The following is a 13066-nucleotide window of genomic DNA, read 5'->3' as shown; positions in this document are numbered from 1 at the left end:
AAAGAGCTGAAAATTACTGCCAGGCCAAGGGGTAAAGAAGAGGTCATATGGGAATTTAGCTTATATTTCATCCAAGAGCAAGGCAAATGATTTTATAGTTCTATTTTGTGAGTCATGTTTATAGGGCTACACATAAATTACCTTATTTTCTTTTTGTTTAATGAAATGTACTTCACTCTTGTGTCAATTCAAAACATACTTCATCTTTCTAGAATAAGATCATATCTCCAATCTACACTCATCTACATTTTCTATGATTTCCAGCTGCATTTAGTCCAAAGAGGTCTATTATCTTTATTATTTCCCAAATAGTTTATGTTTCTGAACTCTTATCTCATTTGATTCTCATAACAACCCTGGAAGGAAAGTGCCCTTGTTATCTGTTCCACTTTTGGGCATCAGCGATTAAGAAAGGAGCTCAAAGGTACACAAGAGTGAATGGCAGAGTCAGGTTTATTTTATTTTATTTTATTTTATTTTATTTTATTTTATTTTTATTTATTTTTTTGAGTCAGGCTTAATTAGATAAGTAAGGCGGGGGTTAGGGTGGGAGTTCAGGCAGTAGTGGTGCCAATGTGAGGAATGAGCGGTGTCAGCAGCCCTCCCCCAAATCTCCATCCCTCCTCCCACTTTAAAATATGGGCAGATACTTTCTAGACAGGTTCCACGTGGGACCTCCTGACAAACAGTGGCCCTACCTCTGCCCAGGACTTTGACACAGGTGCTTGGGGCACTCTGTCCCTGGACACCCTCCACAAAGGGGCCAGAAGAGGGTTTCCTTGGTTGATAGTGGCTCTCCAAGCACTGGGTCAAGTGCCATGACCAGATGAACCCAGAGTCATGTTTGTATCAGTTCAAGTTTTGGGAGGGGAGCAGGAACCAAGAGCGCACCTGCAGAGAGGGGTGCCCAGAAGCAGGAGATGGATGAGCAGCCTCAGGTCTGGCGCCAGGGAGGTGCTGCCTGTGACCAAACAGCTCCCAGGAGGCCTGGACTGCTCTCCCATTTGGCTCCATCCCAGGATTTCCTGGTGCCTGCGGGCACCTGCTCCACCCTTGTAACCTTGGCTGTTGATGGTTTTATTTTCACATCAACACATCTTTGACTGAGACAGAAATTCTTAAAAAACGTATTTCATTAAAATTTACAATTCCCCTGCATGCACTGGCCCACATCAGATTCTTCCTTCCTTTTTCTTTCTTTTTTAAAATTTTTAATGTTTATTTATTTGTGAGATTGAGAGACAGAGTGCAAGCAGGGGAGGGGCCGAGAGAGAGGGAGACACAGAATCTGGAGCAGGCTCCAGGCTCTGAGCTGTCAGCACAGGGCCTGACGCGGGGTTTGAACTCGTGAATGGTGAGATCATGACCCGAGCTGAAGTCGGGTGCTTAACTGACTGAGCCACTCAAGCACCCCAGATTCTTCCTTCCTTAATACCACTTACTCATCAGTACTATACCTCCAGGAATGCAACATGCCCCCAAGAACGCCATGCATCCTGTGCTCGCTTCGGCAGCACATATACTAAAATTGGAACGATACAGAGAAGATTAGCATGGCCCCTGCGCAAGGATGACACGCAAATTCGTGAAGCATTCCATATTTAAAAAAAAAAAAAAAAGAACGCCATGCATCCTGCCTAGTCCCACCAGCCTCCTTCTGGCCACTTTGTTTCCTTGGAATCAACGGAGAAAAATGAGCAGACTGGCCTAAAAGCAAGGGCCTTGAACAGACACGGCTGTAGCTTGCAGCAGGGCTAGAATGAAGTCCCGTGGGTTTTTCTCAGCCCAGCTGCATCTGCCTGGTGGCCAGAGGAGGCGCCAGGGGCTCAGACACACAGACATCTAGACTGGTTCTGAAGGAGAAATCTTGTGCTTTGCCCGCCACTGGGACTTCACCGGTGATTTAACGGGACTCTGGAAGAGGACACAGCTGGGGTGTCCCACTGGTGTTATTTGAATCAGAAGCTCCTCTTTCGTTTTTTTCCCAGTGAAGCAGCTTCAGCAGGTGTTGAAAAGTCTGAGGCAGCCGAGGGTGAGCTGCAATAAGCAGCTTGTGTCTGGCATCTAATTTGATTTGACTTGTTTTCCTAGCCATGAGAATTTGGAGCCAGGAATAAAAAGCACAGGCTGCAGAGGTGACAGCTCCCTGCTTCATGTCCCTGCCTCTCTCAGCTGGAGGGTTCACTCTATAGCCACAAAGCTATGCATAGGGAGTATAGCCAAGGACTCATGTCAGGCACACACAGCATGGGAGATTATTTTTGATTATGTTTGAAAAGCCCCAGAAAAATTGCTTCCCCAAACTTTCCATGTTCAGGCAAGGGAGTGCTTTATTAAGCATGAGTCGGGACTGGGCCAGCTCTCCTGGTCGGCTAAAATTGGTCTGGAAAATAAAGTAATTTGTGGTTGTCAGATCCTAAATTAAATGATTCAAATACTACTGTGGCTGATTAAAGGACTTTATTCAATTTCCTCTTGACCACATGCTCTTCTGTGAGGGCAAGAGATACTGTTTCTGGAAGAAATGCAATATTTGGGGACCGTCAATCTAATCTAATGGGTGGTGTTTATTAAGTATGGTCTCCCCTCCCTTTTTTGATGACAGGTAAGACTTAAGTGGGAAGAAGAAGTGACTTCCTGTTTATGAATGATCCTCCCCATGCCAGGCATCTGGGGGTAGGAGCCACTGCAATAAACCAGGCTGGGCGCCTGAGGAATTTTTAAGGACCCTGAAAAGACCTCAAGACAACAATAACAAAGGCCAAAAACTGAAACACGAGCATGAGTAAACAATAAAAAAAAATGAATCTGGGACCGTAGCAGACAGTCTAATAGTGGTGTCTGCATCACCCTGGCCACTGGCAGAAGGGACAGCTGGCTACCTTGGTGCCCTACCTTTTTGGCCCCAGTGGTTGAACCCGGATGGGACTATCCAGAGATACATGATGTGCCCTGGCATAAAATAGATGAGCTGGCTTGGGGACACAAATGAAGAACTCCAGGGCTGAGGTGGCCAGTTTCTGATACAGATGCTGAAAGGAGAAAAGAGAGAGGTCAAGGAGATGTTCAGATCAGTGACGTGGTCAGATATGAGAAAGCAGCTCAGGAAAAAGAAGCTAGGAGCCAGGGAAAGGAAACTTTAAGTAAATGGGGGACGAAGGTGCTGCTGGTGGAGAAGAGAAGAGAGCAAGCTCAGAGAGAGACTCTGTGACCCTGGGAGAGAGATGGAGATACCAGCCGGCCCTCCCCGGGCAGCCCTTATGCTAAGCTCCTTCTCTTCCAGGTTCTGCCCCAGTTTGTGCTCATCTTGAAAACAAGCTCACCCCTTCCTAAGGTCATCCAAGCAGGACTCAAAAGAACCCAGGTGGACACAAGAATCAACAGAAGTTTTCAACACTGAACCACAGGGCAGTTCACCATATAAAACATAAGCAGTTTTTAGAGAGTGATTCATCCTATCTCAAAGGGATGAAATGAGACCAAACCAGTAGGGAAAATCATGGCCTTTTGGCCACAGCAAGGAGGAGGTGGCAGGCACTGAGAAAGAATTGGGTTCACCTCCTCTGGGGCTACCTGCTCTCCCTCTGACCTTACTCTTGGGTTTCTGTCTCTGGAGGAAAGGAGACCCTGCAGACTACAGTCATGGCCTGGCCCTCCTATCCTGGGGCCAGACAGGAAGCTCACTAAGGGGACATTTCACTCAAAATCCCAGGTGCCTCTAAGATCTAGTGAGGAAGACCACAGAGACCCGTGAAGGGAACACAGAAGCGAGAGCATCTGGATCCTGCTGGGACCACTGGAAGCTGCAGATGCACTCATCCAGATTCCCTCAGGCCTCTCAGAGTCTGGGCTAAGAGTTAGATGGTTCCCCCGGTAATGAAACTTCTCTCACCGCATTTAACAGGGCTAAATTTTGCTGTGTCCCAGCCCAGAGACCTGGAACCTGGGTCAGTTATCCCCACCCCCAAATATTAGTGGGGGCTTTCCCTTTCACTTCCCCAGATCCATCCCACCTTCTGCTGAGACCCATGGGGGATAAGTGTCACACTGGGCCAGTGGCAGGGAGGTGAGTGAATACTAGGAGCAAAGACGAGCATCATCCCCACTGAATGGTTAACATGCAAGTCTTCCTCCCCAAATGTCTAGCACAGTCCTGGGCACAGGCAATGGATCACAGCAGCTGGACAGGACCCCACCAACTCCTGTGGACTATACAGACAGTGCCTTCAGCAGTGGCTTCAGGGACCTTGCTCTCCCTAAAATGCTCTCCCCACAGATAACCACGAGCCTCCCTCCCCCACTTTCTTTAGGTCTCTGCTCAAGTGTCACCGTCTCAAAGAGAAGGATCTGATCATCTGATTTAAATATCCCTTCTTTTCCCCCTTACCCTGCTATTTTCCCCCAAGCACTTATCCCACTTGCCACAGAATATAGTTTCATGTTTATTTATTTATTTACATTGGAATGTAAGTTTAATGTTTTGTGTGTTTTGGTATCCATTCCTCTGCACACAGAATAGGACCTGGCTCACAGTAGGCATGCAGCAAATACCTGTAGAATAAATTTATTGAATGGATTGTTTTAATTTACACTTTGTTTTTTAGCCAGAATGTACATTTTTCATATATTGACAATCAGTCTAATGCAGTGAGTAAGGCCATAGACTCTGGTGTCAGGCCGCTGGGGCAGATTCCTAGCCTTGTCACTTTATGTGTGGGCTTGAGCAAGTTTTGCGCCTCAGTTTACTCATTCATAGAATGGGAGTACTCTGTCTTCCTACTAGTGTTATTGAGAGATTTAAAGGAATCGATGTATGTAATGGCTTGCAACAGATCCTGCCTATGTAAACGTCAGGTTAACGTTTTATTGGGCATTTGTGTTTCATTCCAAATGTTTCTGTTCCTGTCCTTTGTCCACTTTTATGGGGGCTATTTTTCTAGCTGATGGGAGCACCCTCCTGGGTCTGGGCTGAACGCCTGCAGTCCGCACAGCCTCCAGGGGGCGCCCGGGGCCCGCGCTGTGGGGATGAGGCAACCCGTGAGTGGGCAGGGAACGGCGACCAGAGCCGCGATCTGGGTCCCCCTGGATTTGTCGCCATTGTCCCGAATCCTTTTCTCGCTGCCCCATCCAAGTATGGTGAGCTGGAGAGGGGCCTGGCGCTGGCGGCTGGAGCGTCGTCTGGGGACTACAGCCTTCAGGATCGATCCCACTTTTGTCCCACCTTTGTGTGGGGACCTCGAGTTTTCAAACCAATGTTACATTGTTTCTCCACCTTCCCGCCCCGCCCCCGCCCCGCGCCCTTGGGAAGCAAGCAGGCGGGGATGTTTGCCCTAGTGTCTCAGAAGATGCCCCCTGCCTGTTGCCTGCATCTGAGGCGGGGGCGGGGGGGGGGCAGGGGGGGCGTCTTGGTTATTTTACTATTAACACGTTTTCACGGCCGTTTCGCTGTGACCTTAGGAACTGGGGACAGAAGGCAGGGAGGGTAGGGGCGTGGGAGGCTGCACGGTCAGGATTCCCTCCGGGGCTGGCTAGTAGGGTCGCCAAGCAGCAGCTCCATGCCCAAGCAGGGGCCTTAGATGGCAGCTCCTGGCCTGAGGGATGGAGATGATGGGGTTCAGGAGCCCTAGACAGAGTAAGAGGGATGGCCACAGCGTCCCAGCCAGAAATGAGGCCACAAAATCCTTGGGGCTGGGGACCAGAGGCCTCCGCAGGAGCAGAGGGTAGGGGAGATACAGGGCGCTCACTGTGGCCAAGGTGTCACCTAATGGCTAAGATTATCAGGTCTGGACATGGCAGCCTGGTTGTGAAAGCAAGTGGAAGGGTATCAAGGAAGTCTGTGACCTGGCCAGTGCAATGGGCCGTTCACACCATGTTAAAGTTACCCAAGATGAAGGCAGTTCTTTGAGGTGAGAAAGGGTAAACCAGGGCCCAGAGCAAGGGCTGAGAAAGGGGGGAACAGCATGCAGGAACCTCAGAGGCTGGGTGGGGTTGTTCAAGGGCACAGAAGCCATGGTCTCTGGGAGTACTGGGGGTCTGGGGAATGAGTGGCAATGTTCAGGGGGTATGGGGAAGCTTAGCAGGAGGGGTCAGGTTCCAGGCAGAAGATGGAAGGAGAGGTTGTGCATGTGTCGGTGGGAGATGGCCCGTGTTTTCCAGGGTGGGAGGAATGCAGATGGGGGCAGGTGAGGTGATACAAGACTTCTCAGGTTGGCTGGACAGGATAGGGTGACCAAGGGTACGAGGGCTGAACAGGCCCCAAGGCCTCACGTGGGGCCCTGGACAGAGACAGGGCAACAGAGGCGTCGTTCATGCCCCAGGCCTCAGCTGCTGCTTCAAAGGACCTATCTCCTATTAAGAACCCCCTGCACCACGATATATCCTTAGAGGGAGCCAGTCATGAGCTCTCAGTGCACGCCAAGGAGCCCCACACGTGCAAACACTTCCTGAAGCATTAAGTGCTTTAAAAGGCCCTCTGCCTGGCATGTCAACCCCATTAGAGGGAACATTTATCACAATGGAGGCACAAGTGGGTTGTTTGATGGTAATTGCTTTCCTAACCCATAGAGAAAATGCATCACAAACCCACCACAATTAAGTAAAATGGTCGCATTCCTCTTTTTTGATTTAGAGCTGTTTAGAAATATTAGCAACAGACTTTGTTTCCAGTTGTTGTTGTTTTTCTCAACTGAAACTTTTTTCTTTTGAATCCCATAAAATATTCTAAGTGCTCCAGGAGAGGGAAATGAAAGGGTGTTTGCATTTCCAGCTCGGCAGCCAGCCATTGCTCAAATAATACCCTCAATATGTAACCTGGGAGCTTAACATCCTCAAATATTTATAATTACACAAAAATGGCCCTAAGAAATGTTCAGCTTACTCACAGCTGGATAATTGTTGGCATCCAACGTTCACAGACTCAGAGCTGCTTCTGAAATTTCAGTGGTGTCCCTCTGCCACTCAAAGCATGCACGGTACGTGGAGTCTGTGGGCAGATCCCCAGTGGGGCAGAGAGATGGCACATAGAGGCCCTAGCTCTCCCTGGCACGTTGCAGCCTCCTCCCCTGCTAGGCCTGAGTTCCCTTCTCCTTCTCCAGAGCGTGAGGAAATGCAAACGGCACCCAGCCTCCTGGTCATGAGGAAGAGCCAGTGTGTTGTACAAACACACATACACAGGTGGACTCAATCATTCCCAACAAATCCTTCAGTCACTCGTGGATGAAGTCCCATATCTGGTGGTGTCCCATGGAGTCTCAGATGCTTGCGATAAAAGGGTGCTGTGGTCAGATGAGCATGCGACTGACTGCAAATCCTAACCTATGCCCCTTTGGAGATGCATATCCTCTACTAATACATTTTCCCTCTCCCGTGGTCTCTCCTGCTGCTCCCTGTGCTCCATGCACATTTCCAGAAGAACATCAAGAAAAGTATTTTCCCTGCATAATTATCCGCCTCCTCCCCACCCACCTACACACATCTTTCCTGCTTTGAAGTGGCAGCTGCTCTGATTTCTTTAGGTGGACTGCACTCTGCATTTACTAGTCAGGTGGAGTTAAACTGCAGGAGCTGCCAGCCAAGGCTGGGGGCGAGGGACCCTGGCACCAGCCCTCCCCTCACCCCACCTGCCTAGACTTTTCTGTCCATATTCAGGTCTCCTTCCCACTTCTCCTGAGCTGGGGACACAAGGCTGTTGGTCCTTGGATGGGTCACTAACCAGTGCCTGCCCCTCCTTCCCCAAACCCAGACTGCCTTTCAAGGTCAAGAAACCAGATCTGAAATTCCTCTTCGGTGAGATCAGCGAGTATGCTCTCAGCTGCAGGACACAGACAACCCAATCCAAACTAAATCACACAATAAAGAGAGTGGATTGGCTCACATAACCTCAGAGTCCAGAGGTGGCCGAGGTGCCAGCCGAGGTTCAGGCAGGGTGCTGACTCCACTGCTCTGGGATTCCCTCAGGCCTGCCTAGCTCTGGCTATGGGCTTCATCCCTAGCTGAGCCACACTCAAGGCCGTAAAGAAGTCAAAGCTGTTCCAAACCCATGTCCACACTCTGACCACACAGAAGAGTCTGTGGGTCTTTCTCCCCATGATCAAGAAACCATCTTCCCAAGGACCCATCAAAAGTCCCTCCGGTCCGGTTGATCCAGATCGGGTCTGGTGTCTACCCATTGGCCAATTGCTGAGGCCAGGTGGATGGGACGTGCTGATTGGTTTCACTCTATCGAGACCTGCCTGTGTAGCTGGGGGAGGGTGGGAAGTCTAGAGGCGGCATGGGGGAAAGATGAACATTCAAATAAAGTGTGTAATATGTCATCAAAGGGAAGAAGAAATGGATGCCAGAAGGCCCACAATGGTGAACATCCACTTCCCTGGGTAACTTGTAATAAAGTCCCCTCAGCTTATCTCTCTGAGAAGCAAAGAATCGATCTCTTTCTCTGTGCACTTCAATAAAGAGCTTTCCAGGGGCGCCTGGGTGGCTCAGTCGGTTAAGCGTCCGACTTCAGCTCAGGTCACGATCTCGCGGTCCGTGAGTTCGAGCCCTGCGTCGGGCTCTGGGCCGATGGCTCAGAGCCTGGAGCCTGCTTCCGATTCTGTGTCTCCCTCTCTCTCTGCCCCTCCCCCGTTCATGCTCTGTCTCTCTGTCCCAAAAATAAATAAATGTTAAAAAAAAAAAAAAAAAAAAAAAAAAGAGCTTTCCAAACAAGGTCCTGCCCTGTGGTCCCAACATCTAGAACACTGGCTGGCCCATCTGGTGCTCCACCAGTTAAGAGTGGAAGGAAAGGATCAAAGACAGGAAGAAAAAGGAAAGCCAACTTCCCATTTGCTTGTTGCACGTGGCTCTGGGGCTCTGGGGCTCTGGGTGAGTCGATGGACTGAGACAGCCCTGGGATCAACGGTGCTGGCTGGTTGCAGTCTAGGACCCAGAGTGACATATGCCCTCCTCCAAAGACCTCGCTTCTGAGACAGCCAGGAGAAGGAAGAGTTTTAGCCAACAGCACTATGTGGCCTGTCACGTAAGTATCCACTACCTGAGCTGCAGGGATAATTCAATGAAATTCTGGAAGCATTTATGGAACATCTACCTAAGCCAAGCCCAAGAATGGTCACTGTAGAGCTCACAAGTGGACAAGGCACAGCTAGTCCATGCCCTGTGGGTGTGTAGCTTGGTGGATATGGGTCACAACAAAGCCAGGACAAAAACAATGGGAACTCCATCACCAAAGGTTGAAGGAGCCCCCTCTGCATCACCTTAGACCTCTCTCTCAACAGCAGGAATGAGCCCCTCAGTGCTCTCACACAGCTACTGGGTGTTCTAGATACTCCTTTTATAAACATAGATTAGTGACAAACCATTCCAACCTTCATGTTTCCATCTTAGTTGCGAAGGCTTAAAGGAAAGGGTGCCTCCCCAATTTTCTTTATGAAGTTGGTACCTTGGACACAATGTCCAGTTTCTTTGAAAACTCTTCTTAGTAAGAAGAATAATTTTTTTTTCTTCAGCAAAATAGTCTCTTCCTCCAAGTTTTTGAAAAACATTTTAATCTCTATGCCCAGTTCCAGAGTGGATGGGTGTTCAATGTCAAGAGCTAACAGATGCCCCAGGTCAGGTGTTAGGGCAGCAACATGGGATCCTGTGGCTTCCTAAAGCCAGATCCCATTTTCCCAGAAACAGGGGTGCCTGCCTGGCTCAGTCGGAAGAGTATGTGACTCTTGATCTTGGGATCAGGAGTTTCAGCCGCACACTGGGTGTAGAGATTACTAAAAAAATAAGTAACAAACTTAAAAAAATAAAAACACACAAATAAAAGTCACATGGCACTATGTAATATATGAGACGCAATGGGGACTTTTCATAATCTGCTTATGTTTTGTAGTGTGCTTTGGTTGAGAAATTTTTGAGTATGTTTGCAGTTTTGGTTGAAACTACCTGGTGGCCCTTCCCCAGCTGACTCCACTGAGGTTCCCTGAAGCCCTTGGGTCTAAAGAGGGGCACTCTTGGGGTCGGGACCCATGATTTTCAGTGAGAGTCCATGTCGGTCATGCCTCGAGGGCATTTCTTCTCCTTACTGAGCTATTCCAATTCAATCACCAGACTGAAAGGTATTCATTTACTTTGCAAGTGTTTTTTGGGTATTACCAGGTTTAAAGTCCTGTTCTAGGTACTGGGTCTGAAACTCTGGGCAGCCTGTTCCTTAGGACAGTCACACTGAAAAGGATCTCCGTGTTCTCTCCCACTTTTCTCGGCCCTGTGAGGAGGTGTGCTGCAAAGACGAACGTGAGAATCAGGACATGGCCATGCGGTGACTCCCAACTTACCAACAGTATTAGTTTCATATTGCTGCTATAACAAATCAACACAAACTTAGGGGTCAAAACAAATGTATTCTCTTATGGGTCTGGAAGTCAGAAGTCCAAAATCAGTTTCACTGGGTTCAAGTCAAGGTGTCGGCAGGGCTAGTTCTTTTAGAGCCTGAGGGAAGAATCCTTGCTTTCTTGGCTTCTGATGGCCACCTGTATTCCTTGGCTTGTGGCCCCTTCCTTGGTTTCAAAGCACATCACTCCAACCTCTGCTTCTGTCATTACATCACCTTTCCAACTTCCTTCTTTGACCTTTCCTCCCTCTTCTAAAGATACTTGTGATTATTTTTAGGGCCCACCCAGATAACCCAGGATAATCTCCCCATCTCAAGGTCCTTAACTTAAATACATTTCAAAATCCCCTTTGCCATATAAGCTAACGTTCACAGGTTCTGGGGAAGGCCATTATTCGTCCCACTGTACCAGCCCAGAACAAAGCTGGGTGAAATTTCTCTCTCATGCCTCATATCAGAGCATAAACTCCTGCCAGTATCTGGCTGGGTTTTACACCCTATCCAAGCAACCCCCCCCCCCCCGCCTGAAAATCTAAGATTTTCCTGGGGACTTAGAGATTTTCCTGTCAGCTTTTTGGCTATGAGGTTGCCTCTGTGGCCTGGGACCCTGAGATGGCCACTTAGCTGAGCATTGCTGGCCTCCCTGGCTACTCCTAAGGCCCCACTCTGCCTTCAGGAAGGGTTTCTTCTTCTTCTTTTTTTTTTTTTTTAACTTTTTTTTCAATGTTTATTTGTTTTTTGAGAAACAGAGCTTGAGTAGGGAAGGGGCAGAGAGAGAGGGAGAGACAGAATTCAAAGCAGGCTCCAGGCTCAGCTGTCAGCACAGAGCTCGATGCGGAGCTCGAACCCACGAACCATGAGATCATGACCTGGGCCAAAGTCAGATGCCCAACAGACTGAGCCACCCAGGCGCCCCGGGTTTCTTCTTCTTAGAGCCAAGAGATCTGTCCTAACAAGCCTCGTTGCCGGATGTCAGCTCTTCTAAAGTCATTCGCCTCAGAAATGACTTGTCTTTGGCCACTGCCAGGGCCTCCACTATGATCACCTGTCAGTGCTGCCACCGACCCTTCTAGCCAACAGCAGCTGCCTGCTGGGACCTCTATTATCTGTTCCCCTGCTCTTTCCTGCCTCAATGTGAGCACTTGGTCCCCATGCTGGAACCACCCAGACATCTCCATGTAGGGTGACCAACTGTCCCACTGGCCTGGGACTGAGGAATTTCCTGGGATGCAGGACTTTCATTGTTAAAACTGGGATGGTCCCAGGCAAACCGGGATGATTAATCCCCATCTCCATGTCTCAGAATCCAGAGGCCTCTCAAGCAGCCCCAGAGAGAAAAGAAGGCTCTCTGTCATCCAGTATTAGGACTAATTTCATTCCTTGCCTCAAAAGTAATCATTTCCAGGATAGTTACCTAAGCCAATTAGTCTTTTCATGGGCAACTGCCCCTCATCCTCCAGGACCCAACTAGACAATCAAATAATCTGAGAGGGGTCCAAATCCCAAAGTCTGGGGGCTCTGTCCAACCTGGGCATTACCCTCCTTGTTAAAGCTAAAATAAAACAGCCTTCCTTATCAACTGAACATTTTGCAGGCAACTCAACAGGATGTATGCAGAGGCCCCAAACAGTGAATGGCTGGGAATGACAAAGTAAAGCATATCTATTATTGAATATCTTCTGTGAGTCCAGTACTAAACTAGGGTTTGCAGGGGAGGTTGATAACCTAGGACTTAGGCCCTCAAGAACTCATAAACCCCAGATCTTGGGGGATCCCAGTTATTTCCTATTGGCTTGACTTGAAATCTGGATATTGGGGTGGGTCTGACAAAGAGGGGTTGAAACCTAGATTCCAACTGCTCCAGGAGAAGAGGCAACCCTTTGCATCCCTTCAAGGAAAAGGCTTTCCTGGGGAAAATCTCATTTCTTGATGGCACACTCATTCCTGGGGCTGATGCTAACCTCAAGAAACACAAGAACATCAATTATCTTGTCATTTCCCCCCAACACGTAGGTCAAGGTTTCCTGTGAGCCAAATCAGCCCTAGCTGTAGGTAAAACGTCACCATCAATGTGCAAATGAAACTTCCAATTCAGACTTCTCCTGGGGCAGATTGTGTTGCTAGAACATGCGTGGGCTTTGCTCAACGTCAAGCAGACAAATGCATACCTGGTGCTATCTATATTCAAGGCTGCCTTACCAGGCACTGGGAGGGCATCCCTGAATAAATCTCGTAGGCTTTAGTGGGAAGAATCCCCAGCGACTCTCAAGTTCATCTCCTTTATTTGAAGGGTGAACAAACTGAGGCCCCAGAAAATAGGGAGGGATGCCCAGGAAGCCATTAGAGCAGGAGGGGGACAGAAAGGTGAACTGAGTCCTGGACTCCAGATCCCCCAGGCAACATTCCTATCAGATCAATTAATTAGGCAGGGTGCCTGGGTGGCTTATTCAGTTAAGTGCCTGCCTTCAGCTCAGGTCATGATCTCATGGTTCATGGGTTTGAGACTCGCATCGGCTCCACACTCACAAAGTGGAGCCTGTTTGGGATTCTCTCTCCCTCTCCCTCTCTGCGCCTCCCCCACTTGAACTTTTTCTCTCTGTCTCTCAAAAATTAATAAATAAACTTAAAAAGGGAGAGAGAGAGAGAGAGAGAGAGAGAGAGAGAGAGAGAGAGAGAGATAGGGGCACCTGGGTG

At 48.9% G+C, this 13066-nt stretch overlaps 1 long non-coding RNA gene and 1 other non-coding gene across 2 annotated transcripts in view; one reads left to right on the top strand and one right to left on the bottom strand.

Annotated features, from left to right (window-relative positions):
* Positions 1–1498: 1498 nt before the first annotated feature.
* LOC122209255 lies at positions 1499–1605 on the top strand. The gene has a single exon (XR_006197527.1). It is a non-coding gene; the product is annotated as a U6 spliceosomal RNA (small nuclear RNA).
* Positions 1606–4482: 2877 nt separating this feature from the next.
* LOC122209013 overlaps positions 4483–13066 on the bottom strand; it is a 62984-nt gene continuing 54400 nt past the window's right edge. The window contains exon 4 of the long non-coding RNA XR_006197402.1: positions 4483–4551. This is a non-coding gene — a long non-coding RNA (uncharacterized LOC122209013). The remainder of the gene's footprint in view (positions 4552–13066) is intronic.

This window comes from Panthera leo, chromosome E2 (assembly GCF_018350215.1).
Source record: "Panthera leo isolate Ple1 chromosome E2, P.leo_Ple1_pat1.1, whole genome shotgun sequence".
Lineage (NCBI taxonomy): Eukaryota > Metazoa > Chordata > Mammalia > Carnivora > Felidae > Panthera > Panthera leo.
This window is presented reverse-complemented; position numbering and strand designations above follow the sequence as displayed.